This window comes from Ranitomeya imitator, chromosome 4 (genome assembly GCF_032444005.1).
Source record: "Ranitomeya imitator isolate aRanImi1 chromosome 4, aRanImi1.pri, whole genome shotgun sequence".
Lineage (NCBI taxonomy): Eukaryota > Metazoa > Chordata > Amphibia > Anura > Dendrobatidae > Ranitomeya > Ranitomeya imitator.
The window spans coordinates 204,331,136-204,355,640 of NC_091285.1; the positions used below are offsets into that span (position 1 = coordinate 204,331,136).

Below are 24,505 nucleotides of genomic sequence, written 5' to 3' on the forward strand. Positions count from 1 at the left end.
AAGATAGAATGTTAAAAATAATTTAAAAATCTCGTTATTCTCACCTTCCGACGGCCCCCCGATCTCCTCAGTGGCGCTCCCGGTACGTTCCTTTCCCAGGGATGCTTTGCGCGAAGGACCTGCATGACTGCGACGTCATCCCATGTGATTCGCGCAATGCATACCTGGGAACGGAAGCTGCCGCGTGCACCGCTGAGAGGCGGGAGAACTCCGTGGGGCATCGCAAGGTAAGTATATCCCTATTTTTTATTTATTTATTTATTTTTTTAACAAGAATATTGTACCCAGGACCTGGATGAGAGTCTCCTCTCCTGCAGATCCTGGATACTATTCGCACATGAAGGGCTCACTTTACACATAGTGGGCATAGCCACATGCGTAGAGTGAGCGTTTCAATGCAATCCTATGGCTGCTGAATCGACGCGATTCCGCAGAAATAATGAACATGCTGCATTTTTTTCCGCTGCGGAAAAAAAAAAAAGCAGCATGGGCACAAAAATTGCGGAATGCATTAAAATGAGGGGATGCTTAAATTAAGTGTTTTTATAGCGGAAGACCGCCGGAAAAAAACGCGAAAAATCCTGAACGTGGGCACATAGCCTTACTGTCTCCCTTCTCAATCGCTGTATGCACAGTGGTGAACAAGTGCAAGGTATACAGTGTGATAAGCGCTGCAGACTCTTCCACCCCTGAGTCCAGTGATCCTCTGATCACTGGGTGTAGGGAAAGAGCACTAGCTACAAGGGTCTAGAAGGAGATTGAACTTTCTCTGGAAGCTAATAAATATACCAGCCCTAGTTACAGGCAAATCAACAAAAAAAAAGAAAATATTAATATGAGAGAGAAAGAAAAGACGCATTTTCTATTTTTATTTACATTTTTCCCACTGATGTTCCATTCCTCCTGAACAGTTAAAAATAAATTGAAACCGCAGTGTTACCATTCTGCCTGTCAAAGGGGTGTGCCGACATAATCTGACAGTCAGCAGTGACTGGACAGTGTGAGCATGCAGGGACACACTAATTGTCACCCATTTATTCATACATTTCTAAGAATAACAGGAATGGCACAATGTCATTTTTAAGAAAAGGTGCCTCAGAAAGATGTCATGAAGTATTTAAGCATTTTCTGGACTCACATATAAATTCCAATACTCCCATATTAAAGGGAACCTGTCACCCCCAACATCAATGGTGAGGTAAGTCCACTGTCATCAGGGGCTTATCTACAGCATTCTGTAATGCTGTAGATAAGCCGCCGATGTTACCTGAAAGAGGAGAAAAAGAGGTTAGATTATACTCACCCAGGGGCGGTCCTGCTCAGATGGGTGTCTCAGGTCCGGAACAGCGCCTCCCATCTTCATTCCATGACGTCCTCTTCTGGTCTTCACGCCGCGGCTCCGGCGCAGGCGTACTTTGTCTGCCCTGTTAAGGGCAGAGCAAAGTACTGCAGTGCGTAGGCGCCGGAAAGGTCAGAGAGGCCCAGCACTTGCGCACTGCAGTACTTTGCTCTGCCCTCAACAGGGCAGACAAAGTACGCCGGAGCCGCGGCGTGAAGACCAGAAGAGGACGTCATGGAATGAAGATAGGCGCCAGAGCGGACCTGAGACACCCATTTGACCGGACCGCAGAGGGACCGCCCCTGGGTGAGTATAATCTAACCTCTTTTTATCCTCTTTCAGGTTACATTGGGGGCTTATCTACAGCATTACAAAATGCTGTAGATAAGCCCCTGATGACGGTGAGTTTACCTCACCATCGATTTTGGGGGTGACAGGTTCCCTTTAAGTATTTCTTTAGTGTGTATTGGAACAAAGCTAAGGCTGGGTTCACATTGCGCTAGAGGCGTCCGTTAGACGGACTACGTTACACCGCGGCATAACGCGGTGTAACGCAGCCCGTTAATGTCGCCATTAAGTCCAATGTCGGACGCATCTCTAGCGCACGCCCACAATGGGCGTGCGCTACCGATGTGCCGTCATTGAGTGACGGACCCTGGGACGCGGGTTGCAGCGTTTCCGGGTCAGTCACTGCTAGCGCAGATAGAGCATCTGTTAGCTCCAACTGCGCTAGCGCGATGTCATGTCGGCACTTGCGTTAACAGCAGCCTGTTAACGCATGTGTTGAACGGGCTGCTGTTAACGCAATGTGAACCTGGCCTTTAAAAAAAAAAAAAAAAAAGGAGGCAAATTTGACAATTTCACACACAACCCCAAAAATGGACTGGACAAAGTTGTTGCCACCTTTCCAAAATTATGGGTAAACAACTTTGTTTCAAGCCGGTGATGCTCGTTCAGACTCACCTGTGGCAAGTAACAGGTGTGGGCAATATGGAAATCACACCTAAAACTAGATAAAAAGGGGAGATGACTCAATATTGATTGTGTGTGTGTTACACTAAGCTTAGAGAACTGAAAGAGGAGAGGAAAACTGAGGACTTGAGAACCAAAATTGCTGAAAAATAGTAACAATCTCATGGTTACAAGTCCATCTCCAGAGATCTTTATGTTACTTTGTCCACAGTGAGTAATCAAGAACTTTGCAACCCATGGCACTGTAGCTAATCTCCCTGGAAGGCAGAGAAATATTGATGAAAAAGTTGCAACACAAGATAGTCCGGATGGTGGATAAGCAGCCCCAATAAAGTTCCAAAGAAACTCAAGCTGTCATTCAGGCTCAGTGTACATCAGTGTCAGCGCAAACGTTGTTGACATTTGAATGTAATGAAATACTATGGCAGGAGACCCAGCAGGACCCCACTGCTGACAGACAAAAAAGAAAGATAGATGGGACTTTACCAAAATCCACGGTAGTTTGCCAAAACTCTTCCATGAAAGCATCTTGTGGACAGATGAGATGGATCTGTCTCACAGATGGTAAAGCACATCACTCTACTGTTTACCGCAAACGGAATGAAGCCTACAAAGAAAAGAACACTGCCTACAGTGAAATATGGTGGATGTTCAAATAGGTTTTGAGGTTGTTTTGATGCCTCTGGGTGACTTGGCTTTGTGCAAGCAATCATGAAATCTGAAGATTACAAAAGGATTTTGGCTCACAATGTGCCCAGTGTCAGAAAGCTGGGTTTGCATCCAAAGCTTTGGAAGCTGTAATCCAAACCTCAGACTCAAACTCAGACTCCCGACTCCACAGCACTGCCTGACTATTGAGCATGTACATAAAGTGCAGATAACAAAAGGTAGAGCGGGCACCATCCACTACCAAATTGAAAAGGGGATCACCTGATGCATGCAAAAGTCATCAAATACTAAACCAGAAAAAAGGCAGCATCACAAGAATGGGATCACCACAAATCGATTACACAAAAATATATCAAATTTTATTAGAACCACACCACACAAACAAACGTAGTAAAAACAATTAAAAACTCCCACAAACAATGGGAGATAAGGGTCCATGCAATACACAGTATAATACTACAAAAGCATATTAGAGTCTAATCACAACAAAATAGTACCGGCTAAACAGTCTGGATAATGGGAAAATAAGACAATTGTGAGATATACATGAAACACAACCCCTATATGCATGATGTGTCACCTATAATAATCTGGTTAGCCTCCCAACCTATATTTCAAAGGCGTGGGACACATGCTACCCATGCAGACTTATATGGGTGTGCTAAAAAATCCAGAGGGACCTAACTGGGATCGACTACAAGATGAGAAAAGAGCTGCCCAGAATAAAGTACCCTACCCACAGCAAGAACATATAGCCGATTTAGATAAATTCCAAGACCCTAATAATGCATGACCCACGCGTATCGACACTGGAGGCGTCTTCCTCAAGGTCCACAATCGTCTGGTGGTGTGGACCTGCTTTATATAGTATACATAAGATTTAATAACACATACCAGGTGAGCAGAGAGGTTGCGGCCGCGGCTTACAGGAAGTCCAAATGGCGTGCACAAAACCACAGGGCGCAGGCGCAAGAAACAATTACCATAGTGCACTGCGCAAGCGTCTGTTGACATATAAGGTTACCAAGGCAACCCAGATAAACATGAGGTTCACAAACAAGCGGTGTGAGGTAATGGCGTCGGTACAGATAGTGCGCGCAGGCGCCACCAGGAATTCAACTGCGCAAACGCCGGCTAGACGTAATGGTTGCCTAGGTGACCCATGTAAGCACGGCACATGTACACAAGAACTAGAGCCATCACAAGCGTGTGCCACCCTCCTCCCACTGTCCCCATTTTCAAGACAATAGGCAATTACGGTACATATGTAATTTGTGTTAACTGCCTGGTAAGTAAGGTAGCGGAAAATCCACAAGGAAACCATAAAAATATATAATTCAGACTCCGTTACTTATAGGAAGTGTGAGAATTGCATCCCATTAGTGTCCACTGACTGGCTGCAGGGCTCACATGTCACAATGTCACTCAGGCACTGGGAAATCAGATCCTGGTGCAGGAGGCAAGTAGAGAGTGTTTTACGTGACACGTTACAACCCCATTAAGTGTTAGAAAGACTGAGTTACCGTAAATCTGTAAAAAATAATTCCTCTCCTTGCAGCACCCACAGTACACATGGTGCAAACAGCACAGTGACGCTCTGCCACCAGCGACACGACTGCAGCACGGATACTCCTCCTGAGCGGGACACACATCAGACAGGACCAGGTACAGGCTTGAGCACCACAGGCAGGTTACATGCAGCAGGACTTAAATTGTTGGGTACATTCAGGACGGGGTTTTTGTTCTAAATAATTAAAAAGCTCTCATTATTAAAGGAGTCTTGCCACATTAGGCTAGCTTACATCACTGATCACTAGGACCCCAAACAGACCACTGGAACAGAAGTAATGAGCCCCTCGTTTCTCCTCAACACAGAACTACAGTGAGAAAGTTTTATAAGACCGATGCGCATAAATCATTCTACTCATATCATGGTCCATGGGAAAGAGGGAAACATGCTTGGCAGTATCTGTCAGGGCAGTCTCACACGACCAGATAATTCCAGTACCGGAAAAAAAAAAAACGGTACCGGAATTATCCGTGTGCCAGTGCGTTTCTGTGGCACATCAGTGGGGGGCGCACAGGGGGTGGGAGGGGGGTCATGGAGCTTTATTTTAAACACGATTATTTATATCTTCTCTACAGCAAACGCTGCTGCAGAGAAGATATGAATTGCGCCTTCAGCACCAGTGGGGGGGGACAGCGCTTACAGTAGCGCTGTCTCCTGCACGGCACACGGACTGCACATGGACAACGTCCGTGTGCGGTACGTGTTTTACATGGACCCATTGACTTTAATGGGTCCGTGTAATCCGTGCGCTCCCACGAACACTGACATGTCTCTGTGTTTGGCACACGGAGACACGGTCCGCAAAAAAAAAAAAATAAATAAATAAATAAAAAAATAAAAATCAATGACATCTGCACAGATGCATTGATTTCACTGTCTACGTGTCAGTGGCTCCAGTACGTGAGGAAACTGTCACCTCACGTACCGGAGCCACCGACGTGTGAAACCGGCCTCATACAGACTTTAAAGGGAACGTTTTTATGCCATATATACAGGCATGTACATCATAGAAAAATCTGTGACCAGGGATTATTTTACATGAAGGGAGAGTTACCAGTGTGATACATGTAATGACAGTCTGCTTTCCATGTCTCACACTAGTAATGCCCCATTTCATTTAAAATAAGCTCTGGAAACAAATTCTCAGGAAGATCTATGAGCAGCCCATAGATCTGAACAGCTCAGTTACATAATAAGAAAAATGTGGATTTCTCAGGAATACGTCATCAGTAGTGTTGAGCGATACCTTCCGATATTCGGAAATATCGGGATCGGATTGTATCGGCCGACATCCAAAAAATATCGGATATCGCCAATACCGATACCGGAAACCAATGCAAGTCAATGGGACACAAATATCTGAATAAAAATAAGCCCTTTCTTTCCTTGCACATCCTGTTCCGGAGGGGGGGGGGGGGGGGGGGGGAAAGAGTGTGGGCGGTGCGTGTGCGGAGACTGCGTGTCTGTGTGGGACCATGGGGGGTCTGCACGGGCCTCTCGGGGGTCTTTGTGTGCAGGCATCGTCCGATGGGACTACAAGTCCCATCGGGCTATGCCTGCTACAATGGCAGTGATTGACACATTAGCCAATGATGGGACAGTAGTTGTCCCATCATCCGGCTAATAAGTTGAATGTAAAAATACAAAACACAAGAACTACATACATACTACATACATACTACATACATACATTCCATATGTATAGACATACAGTACATATAACAGTACATACTCACCATCACTTGTCATTTAGATCCCCGAAGCCAGTGTCATCTGTAAAAAAAAAAGATTAAAACAACAAACAACCAATATACTCCCTGATCCGCAGAAATCCACGAGTGTCCCACGACGATCTCCCGTGGAGAACAGCAGCATCAGCTGATGCGACCGCTCTCTAGGCGCTCCAGGAATACAATGAAGGGAGGAAGGTATCCTTCCGCACTGTATTCTTCCACCGCTGTAAAAAAAAAAAAAAAAAAAAAAATAGAATTATTCTTACCGTTAATTCGGTTTCTAGGAACCTTCCACGACGGCATACGGAGGTTGCCTCTTTGCCCTAATGGGGAACAGGAAATGGAGAGGTTAAAAGACCCTCCCACCTCCCTCTCACCAGTGACTTATAACTGAAAACCATAGCACCGGTTTACCTTGAATCCCAGATTAAAATCCAGGAGTATATAGGGAGGGAACTAGCGCCGTCGTGGAAGGTTCCTAGAAACCAAATTAACGGTAAGAATAATTCTATTTTCTCTAGTCACCTTCCACGACGGCATACGGAGGAATACCAACTAATTTTGGCGCTAGGGAGGGACAATGGCTTGGAGTACTTTCCGGCCGAAGGCCAAATCCTTGTTGGGCATTACATCTAGTCTGTAATGTCTGGAGAAAGTATGCAACGAAGACCATGTGGCTGCCCTGCAGATTTGCTCCGTTGATGCACCTGCTTTTTCTGCCCAGGAGACTGAGGTTGATCTAGTCGAATGAGCCTTGATTCCCACTGGAGGGGTTTTATCTTGAGCAAGATATGCTTCTGCTATCGCTTTCTTGATCCAGTTGGCAATAGTGCTTTTTGCTACTTTCTTTCCTCTATTTTGTCCTGATGGATGGACAAATAGATTCTGATCAATTCTGTAAGAGCTGGTCTGCTCTAGGTAAAATACAATGCGTCTGACATCCAGAGTAAGAAATTTTTCTTCTTTTGGATTCGTTGGATTTTGGCAAAAAGAAGGTAAAATGATTTCCTGAGAGCGGTGGAAATCTGATACGACCTTTGGAAGAAAGGAGGGGTCAAGGTGCAGTATTATAGAGTCATCTCGGATAGACAAGTATGTTTCTCTCATTGAGAGAGCCTGTAATTCTCCTACCCTCCTTGCTGAGGTAATGGCCACTAGAAAAATTGTTTTATAAATCAGATTTTTCTGAGAACAGGAGGATAATGGTTCAAAGGGTGCACCTGTAAGTCCTTGTAATACCAGATTCAGGTCCCATAATGGTACCGTTATTTGTTTTTTAGGATTCATCCTAGAGGCTGAAATCATGAACCTCTTAATCCAGCGATGATTTGCCAGATCCTGATCAAATATTGAACTGAGTGCGGAAACTTGGACTTTTAGGGTGCTAGGCCTATTTCTAAGCCTTTTTGCAGAAAATCTAGAATTTGCGACAGATTCGGATTAAAGGGATCTGGTACTTCAGGAAGACAAAAAGATGAGAATTTCTTCCAGATTTTATTGTATATAGCAATGGTTACCGGTTTCCTTGATTTTTGAAGTGTGGAAACCACTGCTTCTGATAGTCCTTTGGCTCTCAACACCTGGGCTTCAGTAGCCATGCCGCCAGATTCCATTTGTGGACGTCTAGGAGATGGATTGGTCCTTTAGAAAGCATTAAGCTACTTACTGGTAGCGGCATTTTTCGGAGGCCCATGACAGCACACGAGAGAGGGGATCCGCCCTTAAGGAACAGGAAACCTACAGATACAAAAGGGCGGCACCTCTCCCCATGCATCAGTTGTATTTCAGAGCCTGAGAGGACTGCCGCGGTTAGTGGTACACAAATATACATTATATACATTATATACATTTGAAACAAAATAACCCATTATTGTAATAAGACACCATACGTGAGATTTACATATTACGCTATATACATATCAGGAAGTGCTACCCCCACGTGAATAGGGAGGGAACTAAGGGTGCTGTCATGGGCCTCCGAAAAATGCCGCTACCAGTAAGTAGCTTAATGCTTTATTCGGACTCCCATGACAGCACACGAGAGATTTACAGAGATGTAAGCTACCTTAGGGAGGGACTATAGATTGTAGCACCCTTAACCCAAAGGAAAGATCAGAGGAGGACCCCAAATCCAACCGATAGTGTTTAAAGAAAGTGGAAGGGGATGACCATTTGGCCGCCTTACATATCTGCTCCACTGACACTCCAGATCTTTCTGCCCAGGATGACGCCATGGCCCGGGTGGAATGTGCCTTTAGGTTCTGCGGAGCTGGCCCCCCACCTGCTGTATAAGCTAGAGAGATAGTTTTCCTAATCCATTTAGCCAGTAAATATTTCGATACTCTAAACCCTTTCCTTGGACGGAAAGAAGCAGTGCCCCATCTTTCTTCCAATTATCAGTAGCTGAAATATACTGAAGAAGAGATCTCCTGACGTCTAACGTATGAAGCTCCTGCTCTTTAGGATTAGAGGGATTAGGAATAAAGGACGGCAAAACTATCTCCTGTGATCTATGGAACCGTGTCGCCACCTTTGGCAGATATGCTGGGTCTGGTCTAAGGACTACTCTGTCTGACAAGATTTCAGTGTATGGAGGAGCTCTGGAAAGTGCCTGTATATCCCCTATCCTGCGAGCTGAGGTTATGGCGATCAGGAAGGCTGTCTTAAGTGTCAACATTTTGATCGAGGCCTCCTGCAGAGGTTCAAAGGGGGGTTTAGTTAGAGAGGACAGAACTAAATTTAAATCCCATGGAACTGTTCTGTCTTTATGCAGTGGTGTAGATCTACTAACTGCCTTCATAAACCTCGCTATCCAGTAGTTATTCGCTATATTACAGGAAAATAGGGCACCTAAAGCTGAGACCTGTACCCTAAGGGTACTAGGAGAGAGTTTTAACTCGAACCCCTTCTGTAGGAACTCTAGGATTTGTTGTACTGGCACCCCATCTTGGACATTAAACTTTGAACAAGACAAGAACTTTCTCCAAGTCCTAGAGTAGATTCTCGTAGTTATTTGCTTTCTACTCTTTAGGAGCGTCTCCACCAAGTTTGGAGAGAAGCCTTTCCCCACTAATAGTGACCGTTCAAACTCCATGCCGTCAAATGGAGCCCCGCCACTTGTGGATGGGAGATCGGTCCCTGAGAAAGCAAGTTCGGGATCTCTGGCAGTACCCAGGGGACCGCTACAGACATTGTCTTGAGCCAGGCAAACCAGGTTCTTCTGGGCCAAAAGGGGGCGATAAGGATGACTTTCGCTCGATCCTCCCTGATTTTCCTCACCACTAGAGGTATCAGGTTCAGTGGTGGGAAAGCATAGGCCAGTGGAAAATCCCATTTTATGAGAAACGCGTCTACCGCCAGGGGATTCTCCCTGGGATTTAGGGAGCAAAAAAGTTTTACTTTTCTGTTGTTTCTGGTGGCGAATAGATCCACCACTGGTTGACCCCATCTGCGGACGACGAGATTGAAAATGTCCTCGTTGAGAGACCACTCTCCCTGTTTTAACACATTTCGGCTGAGGAAATCTGCTGCCACATTTTCTTTTCCCTTGATGTGAAGAGCTGTCAAAGATAGAAAATTGAGCTCTGCCACCTGGAACAACCGATCCGTAATCTGCATTAAAGTTTCGGAACGAGTTCCCCCTTGCCGGTTTATGTAAGCGACCGCCACTCTGTTGTCCGACAGAATTCTGACGTGCTGGCCCTGCAGATATACGAGGAATTTTTTATCAGCCAGTTCAACCGCCAACAACTCTCTTTGATTTGATGAAAATGTTGTGAAGGGTTCCCACTGTCCCTGGACCACCATGTCCCCCATATAGGCTCCCCACCCTGAAGAGCTGGCATCCGTGGTTATCACGTGGGTGACATCTACCATCCAGGGAACCCCTGCTGATAAATTTTGTTTATCTAGCCACCATCTAAGGGAATTCAATGTTATCGGCCTCAATGTCAATTTCCCATTCAATGCGCCTCCTAAGGCTCTGTCATGGAACAGGACTTCTTTTTGTAGGGACCTGGTGTGGAACTGAGCCCACTTAACTGCTGGGATGCAAGATGTGAGTGACCCAAGTAGAGACATTGCTTGTCTAAGTGTCATGGAAGGTGTATTGATTGCTCTTAATACAAAACTCTGAATTTGGTCCATTTTCTCCATAGGGAGGAGACACTGCTGTGTCACTGAATTCAACATTAACCCCAGGAATTTTTGAACATTTAGGGGCTGTAATTTTGATTTTTCAAAGTTTATGATCCAACCCAACCGTTCTAGTTTGGTTTTAGCAATCTCCCATTGTGACAGACAATGATCTACCGAGTTACCTACAATGAGGAAATCGTCTAAGTAGGGGACTATAAGGATATTTGACTCTCTTAAATGCGCCATGACTTCCGCAATTATTTTAGTAAACACCCTAGGTGCCGAGGTGATCCCAAAGGGGAGCGCTCTGAATTGAAAATGTTGAATCCTACCCCCCATTAGTATCGCTACCCTCAGGTACCGTTGGAAATCAGCATGAATGGGTACATGATAGTAGGCATCTTTCAAATCCACTACTACCATGAAACAGTTGTTGAAAAGCATTTTTATTGCCGAATTGATGGACTCCATTTTGAAAGTGTGTTTCACCAAAAACTTATTGAGACCCTTAAGATTTATAATGGTCCTGTAAGATTTATCAGGCTTCTGGATTAGGAACAGGGGAGAGTAAAACCCTTCCCCTGCCTGAGAATACGGCACTTCTACCAAAACATTTTTGGAACAAAGAGTCCTCACTTCCTCTTCTAGGGCGAATTGTTCAGTGGGAGATGAGCGCCAGGGTGTTAAACTAAATTTGTCCTGTGGAATATGAACAAATTCCAGCTTGAGACCATGGGAAACAGTGTCTTTTATCCAAACGCTGTTTGTGATTTTCGACCACTCTGCCGAGAAACGCAATAGTCTCCCTCCCACTGGAATTGCCAGTCATTGGTCTTGTTTTTTATTTTCCGTCTGGTTACGGCGAAACATGAGACCTGTACCTCGCTTTCGCCTATCCTCCCATCTGGGACGATCTCTCCCTGGTGAAAAGGCTCGCTTTCCTCCCCGGTTGAACCTTCTTTTGTCGAAGGGACGACGGTATGGATTGAACAGGTTGGGAAACTTTTTCTTATCATCTCCTGCTTTCTCCAGGAGTTCATCCAGGGTAGGCCCAAATAAATACTCGCCTTTACAAGGGATAGCGCAGAGCTTCGCTTTTGCCTGCATATCCCCCGGCCAGCATTTCAGCCATAGGGCTCTCCTTGCAGCATTAGAAAGTCCTGCTGCTCTAGCTGCCAACTTTACGGAGTCAATTGAGGCGTCTGATAAAAAAGCCGCCCCCTCCTGGATTACAGGTAATGCTGAGAGAATGGAATCTCTAGAGGCCCCTTGTTTTAATTGGGTCTCCAACTGGTCCAGCCAGACCATCATTGACCTTGCCGTGCAGGTTGAAGCTACCGCAGGTCTTAAGGAGCCAGCTGCCATCTCCCAGGTTCCCTTCAGGAAGGTATCCACTTTCCTATCCAGGGGGTCTTTAAGTGTTCCCATATCTTCAAATGGGAGAGAAGATCGTTTAGCTACCTTGGCAATTGCTGCATCCAGCTTTGGTGCTTTCTCCCAGTTACCTACTGCTGGGTCATCAAAAGGGTATCGACGTTTTTGCGCAGGTGGTAAGGAGCCTTTTCTCTCCGGTTTTCTCCACTCCCTATTAATAAGATCTTGTATTTTCTCATTTAAAGGAAACACTCTGCGCTTCTTTTGCTCCAATCCACTGAACATCATTTGTTCTTTGGATAGTTGAGGCTTGGGTTCCGATATACCCATTGTGCCTCTGACCGCCTTTACCAATTTGTCTATCCTTTCTAGGGGTAGGCAAAACCGAGCAGCGTCTTCTTCCGAAGAGGAGGATGATGCTGCTGAATTGTCTGATTCTTCGGACTTGTCCTTTTCCATAGACGAATCAGATGCCCACTCAGTTCTCTGCCTAGAACCTCCTGACTGTGAAAGGTTTTTAAAGGACTCTTTAACCTCCATTCTAATCATCTCCTTGAGACTGGCCGTAATAGAGGAGGATTCTTCGGCTACCTACGGGGATAAGTAAGGTAGACTAGAGTGTAAGATCTACATGCTATACCCCCTCCCCTCCTTCCAGAACCTCACCGTCTGCTGGATACAGGGGGTCACATAGTTTTTTAGGGTGTGAGTCAGGCAAGGGAACCCCGCAGATGGCACATTCCCTATGCTTCGCCTTACTGACGTTTTTCCTTCCCTACATAAAAACACATGAGGGGAGACTAGTCACTAAGTGAACTTTCTCGAAGATCACTTACCAGTGGCTGCTCACACCCAGAAATACCGAAGCACGAGGGGGATCCTTTTTGGCTGACCCTCCAGACCCCTGTCTGGAGGAGCTTCTGCGGCCCGAACCATCGCTCCTCTTTTCATGTTCCTTCTCCTTGGGTTTCTGGGATGCTTGTTCCAGCAGCACAACCTGCTGATCCTGATCTGAATCCATTTCCAGTAAATTGGAGCCAGAACCCGGGAACATGCTGCTGGAGCCGCCTTATAAAGCCCCTCCTTCGGTCAGCGCATCCTGCCCAGCTTGCTTGTTTAATTTTCCCGCCCTCCCGCAGCTGTGGGGAATCAATCGTCACTCCGGAGGGATTGCGGCATGATCTCCGGTGGGCGCCGCCATCTTGGAGCCCCCGCGCATGCGCAGGAGCTCACCGATCCGGAAGACGTCGCCGGCTCCGCCCCCGACGTCACCACAGCTTTCAGCGCTTCCTGTCAGCGCTGCAGCCCTCGTGGAACGCCGAGGCCGGCCAGCTACGATCCGATCGGCGCCCCCTAGATGCCGCCGCGCCCCCCCCTGTCCAGAGAGACCCACAGCCCACGGGAAGGGCGACTTACCAGACGCTGGCCCCGGAGACCGGACACCCCCTGGCGACCGCTCCTCGCTGCCTAGTCACCGCCGTGCCGCCCTGCCAGGGCCACCGTGACTACATCAGGCACCCGCACCGGCCGAAGTGGGAGACCCCCTCGCCACCAGAATCGGTCCGGCCGGCCTGGACTCCTGTAGATTCTATAGGCATCCAGTCCCTTCAGGAACAGGAAACCAACTGATGCATGGGGAGAGGTGCCGCCCTTTTGTATCTGTAGGTTTCCTGTTCCTTAAGGGCGGATCCCCTCTCTCGTGTGCTGTCATGGGAGTCCGAATAAAGAAGATTTTCTTCCATCGGAAACTGGAATGGCCCATCCACCTGTAAATCCACTATTAAGTCGTACCAACTCATCTTTGGCCACAATGGAGCTACCAATATAGTTGGTGTTCGTTCTTCCCGAACTTTCTGCAAGACCTTTGCCAGTATCGGAATTGGTGGAAACGCATAGGCCAGTCGAAAATTCCATTCCTGGGCCAATGCATCCACTCCTCTGGAGCCGTCTCTGGGGTTTAGGGAGAAGAAGGCTTCGACTTTCGCATTTTGCCGGGATTCAAAGAGGTCGATTTCTGGAAGACCCCATTTGTTCACCAGCATCTCGAAACTTCGGTTGCTCAAACACCATTCTCCGGGATTTATGTCCTGACGGCTTAGATAATCCGCCTGAGTGTTGGATGAGCCTTTCAGGTGAACTGCCGTCAGGGATAATATTTGTCTTTCTGCCCAGGAACATATTCGGGCAGATATGTTCTTCAGGTTGTTTTTTGAACTGCCCTGATGTCTGATGTGAGCCACCGTGGTCACATTGTCCGAATATATTCGAACATGATGTCCCTTGATAAGATGACCCCCTATCAGAAGGGCTTCTTCTACAGCTTTTAGCACTCTGTAGTTGGATGACTTCCTGCTTGTCGATTGGTCCCAGAGCCCTTGGAAAGGGGTGCGATTTATCATGGCCCCCCAGCCTCTTTTGCTGGCATCTGTTGTAACCGTAGTCAGAGGAACCTGTGTCCAACTGACTCCCTTTTGTAAATTTTTTGGAGTCATCCACCACGCCAGTGAGGCCTTGACACGGCCCGGTGTGTACAACCTCCTGTTCAAAGAACTGGGCTGGCCGTTCCAATTCTGCAGGATATGTGCCTGAAGAATTCTGGAATGGGCTTGGACCCATGGTACTGATTGGATGCAGGCTGTCATCGATCCTAGCAGAAACATGCCTTCTCTGATTGTAGGGGATCTGGTGTCTCTGAACATCTTGACTTTTGATAGTAGAGTCAGACGATGTTCCAATGGGAGGAAGGACATTTGTCTTGCAGAGTCCAGAAGAACTCCCAGGAATTTCCTGCATTTGGAGGGTCGTAGGTGAGATTTTTCTAAATTCGGGACACACCCATCCCAGAGATGTCAGAATATTGAGCGTCTTTGATACATGAGACTCCAGAGATTGTTTGGTGGGAGCCACTAACAAAAGGTCGTCTAAATACTGCACTATACAGACGCCTTGCCTCCGGATGAAGGAGACTACTTCCCCCATTATTTTGGAAAATACTCTTGGAGCAGAGGAGATCCCAAACGGAAGGACGTTGAACTGATAGTGCTCTATCAGAAGTCCCTTCTGCACTGCAAACTTGAGATACTGGCGATGTCTCTGGTGAATGGGGATGTGAAAGTATGCATCTTTCAAATCGATAGTGGCCATGAAGGAATGCGGGCTTATCAAGGGAATCGCATTTTTCACTGATTCCATCTTGAATTTTCGGTATTTGACATGCCGGTTGAGGCACTTCAGATTTATAATAATACGGGACTCGCCCCATGGTTTGGGAACCAGAAATAGACGAGAGTAGTGACCCCGATCCCTCTCTGATTCCGGAACCTGGGATATCACATTTGACATCTTTAGGGTCCTGAGACCCGACTCTAGAATGGACTGGTCTTTCAAGGAGGGAAGGGAGGTAATTTTTAGACCCCGTCGGGGAGAGGAAATGAATTCTATTAGAAGACCCTCTTTGATGGCTTTGAGGACCCAGGAGCAATTGGTGATTTTTTGCCACTTGAGTATAAATTCTGAGAGTCTCCCCCCCACCGGGTCGAAGTCACCGCTTCTCTTGTTGAGACTGCTGCTGTTGCTGAGGGATAAGGATGTTTCTCCCCCCTCCCTTCGGGTAACTCCACCTCCCGGACTTGCCTTTCCCTCTCTGAGAGGTTTGGCCCTGAAAGGGACGAAAAAACTTCTTTTTGGGAGGTTTTTGTTCTGGGAGGGCTTTCTTTTTATCGGTTGCCTTTTTCAAGATGTCATCCAGGGAAGGCCCGAAGACATAGTTACCCTTAAATGGTATGGCGCATAATTTGGCCTTGGAGGTGATATCACCGGACCACATTTTCAACCAAAGCGCCCTTCTAGCCGAATTAGTCTGAACTAAGGACCTAGCAGCAATTCTGATGGACTCCATAGAAGAATCTGCTAGGAAACCCATGGCTCTAAGGAGACTGGGTAGAGATTCCAATAATTCAGCTCTAGAGGTACCCTGGGATATGTGGGATTCTAGTTCACCTATCGAACGGAAAAGTGCTCTAGCCACACATGTTGAAGCAATATTGGCTTTGAGGGCTACCGTGGAGGTCTCCCACGATTTTTTCAACAGACTTTCTATATTTCTGTCCATTGGGTCTTTTAATTGAGACGAGTCTTCGAACGGAAAAGCCGTCCTCTTAGCCACTCTTGTCACCTGTGAATCAACTTTAGGGATATCCCATTTGGTCAAATCCCCTTCTAAGGGGAATCTATGCTTCATCTCGGATGGAGTACTGAGACGTTTTTCAGGTAATTCCCACTCTTGATCAATCATGTCGGATATATTTGAGTGGATTGGGAACCCCACCAGTTTACCCTTGGATATACCGCCAAACATCTGGTCCTGTATGGACTGTGGCTCTGGCTCTTCCTCCAGCCCCATAGTACTGCGTACAGCAGCTACTAGATCCTCAACCCATTCTGAAGAGAAAAGATACTTCCTAGCTTCAGCGGTTATAGGGCCGTAGGTTCCTCCCGTCGACCCGAGGATGAGGCATAGGAGAGGTCTGATTCAGATTCAGAATCCTCCTCCTGGATCTTCCTTTTTTAGCTGGAGAGAGTGGTGGAGGGGGTAAAGGCCGCTAGGGAGGATTGCACCTCTTGTTTGACCAAAGAGCGTATTTCTTCCAGTAAAGAAGGTTGCTCTGCCCTGACAATCTTGTCAGTACAGGTCCTGCAGAGTTTCTTCTCCCATAATGGTGGCAGCTTAATGTTACAGATGGCACACTTCTTTTTAGTGGTAGTTTTGGGGGTAGACTTTTCTCCCTGCAATGAGAGGGGAGAGAGAGTCATACTAATAATATCCCCAAGTCACTAAGGACCCCCTGTCCCTGCAGCACTTACTGTGGCAGGGGCAGCGCTGGGCTCTGCAAGCGCAGGGCAGGTACTGCTCTCCATGTCAGGATAGTCTTACCTGCGACGTCTTCTGGCAGGTTTTATGCATTATGGCATGTCCCTGCCCCCAGCGATTCGAAAAATCCTCCTCCCCTCCATGGTCCAAGGTGGAGGACGCCGTCCTGCACGAGATACCGCCGGCGGAAGTGCCTCCAGGGAGCGCAGAAAGGACCGGAAGTGACACGCGCGATCACTTCCGGGTCGCCAGCGGCATGTGGAGGAGAGGAAACCGGAGAGCTCCAGGAGGACTCCGGATGGAAACTCTAGCCTGCTTTGCCCTCACGGGGGCACGGGAAGGCTAGGACCAGGTCCCGAGGACACCGCAGCGCGGCACGACGGGAGCAGCATAACGAGGGGAGGTGAGATACAACCCCATGCTGCCCGGTTACATTTAGGCAGAGCCTGTGCAGCAGTAGTTACCGGCCACTACTGCATACGCAGTAAACCTCTCCTGTCCCATGGGGAACAGGAAAGACACTGGTGAGAGGGAGGTGGGAGGGCCTTTTAACCTCTCCATTTCCTGTTCCCCATTAGGGCAAAGAGGCAACCTCCGTATGCAGTCGTGGAAGGTGACTAGAGAAAAATAGTCTCTAGTCTGACTTTTAGCATTGCTGTGTGAGAAATTTTGCCACGCAGCAATTGCCATAAAGTGAGACTTTGAACTCTAGTAACCTCTCAGTGATGCACTGCAGGAGCCATTGTCTCATGTCAGTGTGTCACTGAAGGTCCTATAGAGCAGTGACATCACCCGATGTCACTGTTCTATAGGGGAGATCGTCGTGGGACACTCGTTATTAATTGGACTACGGTGGACAGGTAGTATACGGTTCATTATTTTACGTTTTTTGCAGGCGCTGAAGTATGGCAAGTATGGTTAAATGAAGAATATTAAAATACTTTTTTCCTAATGTGTGTGTTTTATTAGTCCAGGATCACACACAGCGAGATACGGCCGAGTCTCGCTGGTTAAAAACAAGCTCTGGCACCGACAGCAGAGCGTGCGGCCGCATAGCAATACATGGAGCTGCACACTCCGCTCCGGAGTTCCAGTGGCAGAGCTTGCTTTTAACCAGCGAGACTCGGCCGTATCTCGCTGTAGTGTGACTCCGGCCTCAACCATTTACTAGTATTGGATTAATAATAGAGGGCGAGTCCCCCTATTTTAATAGCCAGTCAAGGCTACGCAGACAGCTATGGGCTAATATTCGTAGCAGGCTACAAATATTGGCCCCCGGCTGTTGGCTTTCCCCCTCTGGCGCAGAAAATTGCGCCGGAGCCCACGCAGTTTTTTTTGTTTTTTTTAGTTAAACGCTCATTAAGGCTTCTTTCACACTTGTGTCGGTACGGGTCTATCGCTATGCGTCGGGCAGACGTACCGACGCACGTTGTGAAATTTGTGTACGACGTGGGCAGCAGATGCAGTTTTTCATGTATGCATGTAGCATGTATGTATTGTATGCATGCATGCATGTAGAATAGGTATGTAGTTTTTTTTTTACATTCAACACATTAGCCGGATGATGGGACTACTACTATCCCATCATTGGCTAATATGTCAATCACTGCCATTGTAGCAGGCATAGCCTGATGGGACTTGTAGTCCCATCGGATGATGCCTGCACAAACAAAGACCCCCGGCAGGCCGCACAGACCCCCCCCCACAGTCACGCACAGACCCCACCCGCACACACAGACATGCAGTCTCCGCCCATGCACCGCTCACACTCCATTATAGTGCATCATTGCACTATAGGAACTTCCGAATCCGGTATCCGATATCTTAAAAGTATCGGAACTCAGTATCGGAAATCCGATATTAGCAGTATCGGAATGCTCAACACTAGTCATCAGATCACAGATATCATTTTCAACATTCAAAGAACTGTGTGACCATAAAGACTGCTTTGGAAGGTTAATCCTACGGATAGGATCCCTTTAACTGAAATGACACTGAGCACGTGACAGCAACTGCATGTAATGTATAAATTCAGAACAGAGCGGCTCCATACATTGTTTAGTGGCTGCTGCTGAGTTATACACCATAGTTCCTAATCACCTACATTGGAAACTCCATACCGACAACGATGATGCTATTAAATCTCCTTAAGGCCGGTTTCACATGTCGTGATATTTCTGGTACTGGAGATATCAGCATCTGTGTGTCCTACGTGCGGCGGCGCACATGTGGCAACCATGTGCCGCATCAGTACCACTCGGACGGCCGCCGGGGAAGCAGCGCTACAGTAAGCGCTGTTCCCTGCGTGTTGTGCTGATGCCAGCTGTCATCCCTCCTGAATTAATGATACGCAGCGAGCACAGACTCAGTAACTAGCGGTGACGTCACTGAGTCTGAACTCCTGTAACCTCGTGAGAATGCAAGTGATGAGGTTACTGTGACAGAGCTGGAACTGCCGTAACCTCATTACTTGCATTCTCCGACGGTCCTGAGGTCACAGGAGTTCATGCCGGCAGCGAGCACAGACTCTGTGACATCACCGCTAATTACTGAGCCTGCGCCCGCTGCGTATCATTCATTCCCCAGGTAGTTTACAGCTGGGCCGGTCGCATTAGCAGCACTCCCGGTTGTAAACTTTATATACCCCAGATATGGATTACTGCGTGGGACTGACTGTACTGCGGGCAGGTATGGGTATATTGTTGGTTTCTTTTGCTTTTTACAGGAGATTGAGGGCGTCGCTTGGGTTAGCAGTACAATAAAGATGGAAAAACTGCGTGGTGTATGAGTTCATTAAAATACTTTATTTTGCATGTGTGTGTTTATTTAACCCTTTACCAACTATAGGATTAGTAATGGATAGGTGTCTTATTGACACCTCTCTATTACTAAGTCGGGCTTAATGTCACCTTACAATAGGAGGGTGACATTAAACGCCCCCATTACCCCACTCGCCACCACTACAGGGCAAGTGGGAAGAATCGAGCAAAGCAGAGTTGGCGCATCTAATAGATGTGCCTTTTCTGGGCAGCTGCGGGGTGTTTTTAGGCTGGGGGGCCATATCAATGGCCCCTTACCAGCCTGAGAATAGCAGCCCGCTCCTGTGTTTTGCTGGGTTGGTTTAACAAAGGGGGGACCCCACGTCGGGTTTTTTTATTCATTCATTGTCCCCTTCAGAGCAGGGTAAAAGCCGCATTCAGCACCACATGCAGGGGAACAGCAGCTTACAGTAGCGCTGCTTCCCCAGCGGCCGTCCGTGTGTGCACTGTTCTCCGTGTGCACGTGTGTGGTTCGTTTTGCGGCCCGTGTGTCCGGGTAAAAACGGACATGTCTGCATGTTTTGCACACGGACACACGGTCCGTCAAAAAACGCTGACATGTGCACAGACCCATTCATTTGAGTGGGTCTACGCGTATCAGTGTCTCCGGTACATGTGAAAACTGTCACTACACGTACCGGAGACACTGATGTGTGAAAGCGGCCTACGACAAGTGTATTATACAGGTGTGTTAAGATTGGACAGCACACTGGCAAATGTCATTGAATAGATGACAGTTTCTTCAATACAGACCAAGTGTCCATGCAGGAGGCGTCAGGGGAAAGGATCCCATGCAGATCACTCACGTAATATCAGATTATTATGGCTACATTGAAGTCATCAGAGGAAACTATTTTTGGTCTTGGAAATATTTTAAATGTTGATGTATTTAAACCAAATGTATTAAATATAAAAATTTGCCACTGTGTCAACCTGTGAAAATCAGACTGCACACAGATGTCATCCGAGTGCAGTCCGATGGTTTCCATGGACTCACTGCCTTGAATGGCAGAGTGAGTCCCAAATACGAGATCCTCCTCGGGTATACAGAAATTTTGTCCTCGGACATTGGTCCTGGTGTGATTGATGTTTTGTCAGATCACACTCGGACTGATAACGCAGTTGTCTGCATGAGCCCTAACTTTATCCTCTAAGCAGCGCTAACAACACACACCGCCTGCAGATACAGCGCACCTCTGACATTACAGAGTGTGAGTAGACCCCATAGGATGTCCGCATGGGACTGGTCCCAGTACAGGTGGATACATCAACCACATGCTGGAAAAAAACAGTGATGACTGACCTGCAGATCTGACCTGAAACCCACAGCCGGTCAGACTTTGCTTAAGATTTTTACCCTTTCCAATACATATGACAGACTGGATGGCAAATAAGCAGCAATCCTGCAAGGAAAAACTGCAAAAACCGCAGCAGATGTCGCTCTCAGCTGGTGACAAGGATCTCCGATCCCAGCAGCTCATCATATAGGACACAGAGAAGACCCCAGTACAATACATATTCCCCTTATTAACCGGCCGCCATACAACATACATACTGCTCTCCCCCCATGGGGATGGTGTATGGCCGCCATATAACACTGCTCTTCCCCCATGGGGATGGTGTACGGCCACCATATAACACTGCTCTCCCCCATGGGGATGGTGTATGGCCGCCATATAACACTGCTCTCCCCCCATGGGGATGGTGTACGGCCCTCACGCCACACTGCTCTCCCCCATGGGGATGGTGTATGGCCCTCACACCACACTGCTCTCCCCCATGGGGATGGTGTATGGCCGCCATATAACACTGCTCTCCCCCATGGGGATGGTGTACGGCCGCCATATAACACTGCTCTCCCCCCATGGGGATGGTGTATGGCCGCCATATAACACTGCTCTCCCCCCATGGGGATGGTGTATGGCCGCCATATAACACTGCTCTCCCCCCATGGGGATGGTGTATGGCCGCCATATAACACTGCTCTCCCCCCATGGGGATGGTGTATGGCCGCCATATAACACTGCTCTCCCCCCATGGGGATGGTGTATGGCCGCCATATAACACTGCTCTCCCCCCATGGGGATGGTGTACGGCCGCCATATAACACTGCTCTCCCCCCATGGGGATGGTGTATGGCCGCCATATAACACTGCTCTCCCCCATGGGGATGGTGTATGGCCGCCATATAACACTGCTCTCCCCCATGGGGATGGTGTACGGCCGCCATATAACACTGCTCTCCCCCCATGGGGATGGTGTATGGCCGCCATACAACACTGCTCTCCCCCATGGGGATGGTGTATGGCCGCCATATAACACTGCTCTCCCCCATGGGGATGGTGTACGGCCCTCACACCACACTGCTCTCCCCCCATGGGGATGGTGTATGGCCGCCATATAACACTGCTCTCCCCCATGGGGATGGTGTACGGCCGCCATATAACACTGCTCTCCCCCCATGGGGATGGTGTACGGCCGCCATATAACACTGCTCTCCCCCATGGGGATGGTGTATGGCCGCCATATAACACTGCTCTCCCCCATGGGGATGGTGTACGGCCCTCACACCACACTGCTCTCCCCCCATGGGGATGGTGTATGGCCGCCATATAACACTGCTCTCCCCCATGGGGATGGTGTATGGCCGCCATATAACACTGCTCTCCCCCATGGGGATGGTGTACGGCCGCCATATAACACTGCTCTCCCCCCATGGGGATGGTGTATGGCCGCCATATAACACTGCTCTCCCCCATGGGGATGGTGTATGGCCGCCATATAACACTGCTCTCCCCCATGGGGATGGTGTATGGCCGCCATATAACACTGCTCTCCCCCATGGGGATGGTGTATGGCCGCCATATAACACTGCTCTCCCCCATGGGGATGGTGTACGGCCCTCACACCACACTGCTCTCCCCCCATGGGGATGGTGTATGGCCGCCATATAACACTGCTCTCCCCCCATGGGGATGGTGTACGGCCACCATATAACACTGCTCTCCCCCATGGGGATGGTGTATGGCCGCCATATAACACTGCTCTCCCCCATGGGGATGGTGTACGGCCGCCATATAACACTGCTCTCCCCCATGGGGATGGTGTACGGCCGCCATATAACACTGCTCTCCCCCCATGGGGATGGTGTACGGCCACCATATAACACTGCTCTCCCCCCATGGGGATGGTGTACGGCCGCCATATAACACTGCTCTCCCCCATGGGGATGGTGTATGGCCGCCATATAACACTGCTCTCCCCCATGGGGATGGTGTATGGCCGCCATATAACACTGCTCTCCCCCCATGGGGATGGTGTATGGCCGCCATATAACACTGCTCTCCCCCATGGGGATGGTGTACGGCCGCCATATAACACTGCTCTCCCCCATGGGGATGGTGTATGGCCGCCATATAACACTGCTCTCCCCCATGGGGATGGTGTATGGCCCTCACACCACACTGCTCTCCCCCATCACTAATGTGAGTGACAGCTGCTGCGGTTTCCGGAGGAGCAGCTCCGGGTGACAGAGGCAATACAGCCAGCCCTGACAGCTGCAGCCATAAGCAGCACAGCGCCCCCTGCCGCTGCACGACGGCCTAAATCACGGTCCTCCTGTAGGGCTGACTGGGCTCGGAGATACGAGGGACATGCACTGAGGCAGACTGGTGCGGATACTCACCGGCCGGGGATGCTACGGACAGCCGGGCTCCTGCAGTATACTCCTACAGCGCAGCACCGCACACCGTGCCCGGGACGCTCCCTCTGTACTAGCAGCTCACACACCCGACCGACACTGTCACACTCAGAGTTCAGACAAACCGCCTGCCCCGCCCCTTTCCCCACTCTTCATCGTCATTGGCGGCTTATTACTACACTGCTTCGAACTATCCAATGAGGGATTAGGTGTTGCTAACTCCATGAAGCCCCGCCCAGAGCAGAGACCCGGGGAGAAGGAGGGAAGTTCAGCCACTGCACGGTGCACGCAGCTGGAGGCTCCAGAGACGAGCCCCGGCACCGGCCGCCTGCTGGGGGGTGATGGCGGGCGGGAGGGAACGTGTTGCAGAGGCTCTTAAGTGCAAGAAGGGAATGGGTTGGGGGCTATGTTCTCTGCATAGGGGAGTAATCCCAAGGACAAGGCTCCGGGAGAGCCGGCTCTGCAGTGAGTCAGCCGAGTTGTTTTTCCATCCTTGGCTGGTGCTTGACTGACTCCTGTGGGAGGAGCGGTGAGGAGAGAGGTAGCTGTGGACTGTTAGTAAATGCAGGTGAGTACTGGAGAAATGGTGCAGACAAGCACAGGACAGGGTGGATGGGAAAAGAGGGCTTCCTATTTTAAGGGCCCCCAGTCTGCAAGCATTAGTGTTACACCATCCTTCAGTGCTGGAGTCAGGATCTGAGTTACCTTAGTCCCAAATAAAGCTATACTGGCCTCATCCATGGCATATACATATATAGTGTGTATAGGAAGAGGGACTCAAAACATTGTTTGGTGTTAACCCCTTCATGACCCAGCCTATTTTGACCTTAAAGACCTTGCCGTTTTTTGCAATTCTGACCAGTGTCCCTTTATGAGGTAATAACTCAGGAACGCTTCAACGGATCCTAGCGGTTCTGAGATTGTTTTTTCGTGACATATTGGGCTTCATGTTAGTGGTAAATTTAGGTCAATAAATTCTGCGTTTATTTGTGATAAAAACGGAAATTTGGCGAAAATTTCGCAATTTTCACATTTTTAATTTTTATTCTGTTAAACCAGAGAGATATGTGACACAAAATAGTTAATAAATAACATTTCCCACATGTTTACATCAGCACAATTTTGGAAACAAAATTTTTTTTTGCTAGGAAGTTATAAGGGTTAAAATTTGACCAGCGATTTGTCATTTTTACAACGAAATTTACAAAACCATTTTTTTTAGGGACCACCTCACATTTGAAGTCAGTTTGAGGGGTCTATATGGCTGAAAATACCCAAAAGTGACACCATTCTAAAAACTGCACCCCTCAAGGTACTCAAAA

The 24,505-nt window shown here is 48.3% G+C and overlaps 1 protein-coding gene across 2 annotated transcripts in view; it reads right to left on the bottom strand.

Moving 5' to 3' along the window:
- The window catches only part of GAS2L3 (growth arrest specific 2 like 3), a 61,986-nt gene extending 38,686 nt beyond the window's left edge, over positions 1-23,300 (bottom strand). Inside the window, exon 1 of one of the 2 annotated variants that reach the window (XM_069764300.1) lies at positions 23,169-23,300. The gene's annotated coding sequence lies outside the window, so the exon portion shown is untranslated. The remainder of the gene's footprint in view (positions 1-23,168) is intronic. The other variant, XM_069764301.1, reaches the window with a different exon arrangement.
- Between the last annotated feature and the right edge of the window lie 1,205 nt (positions 23,301-24,505).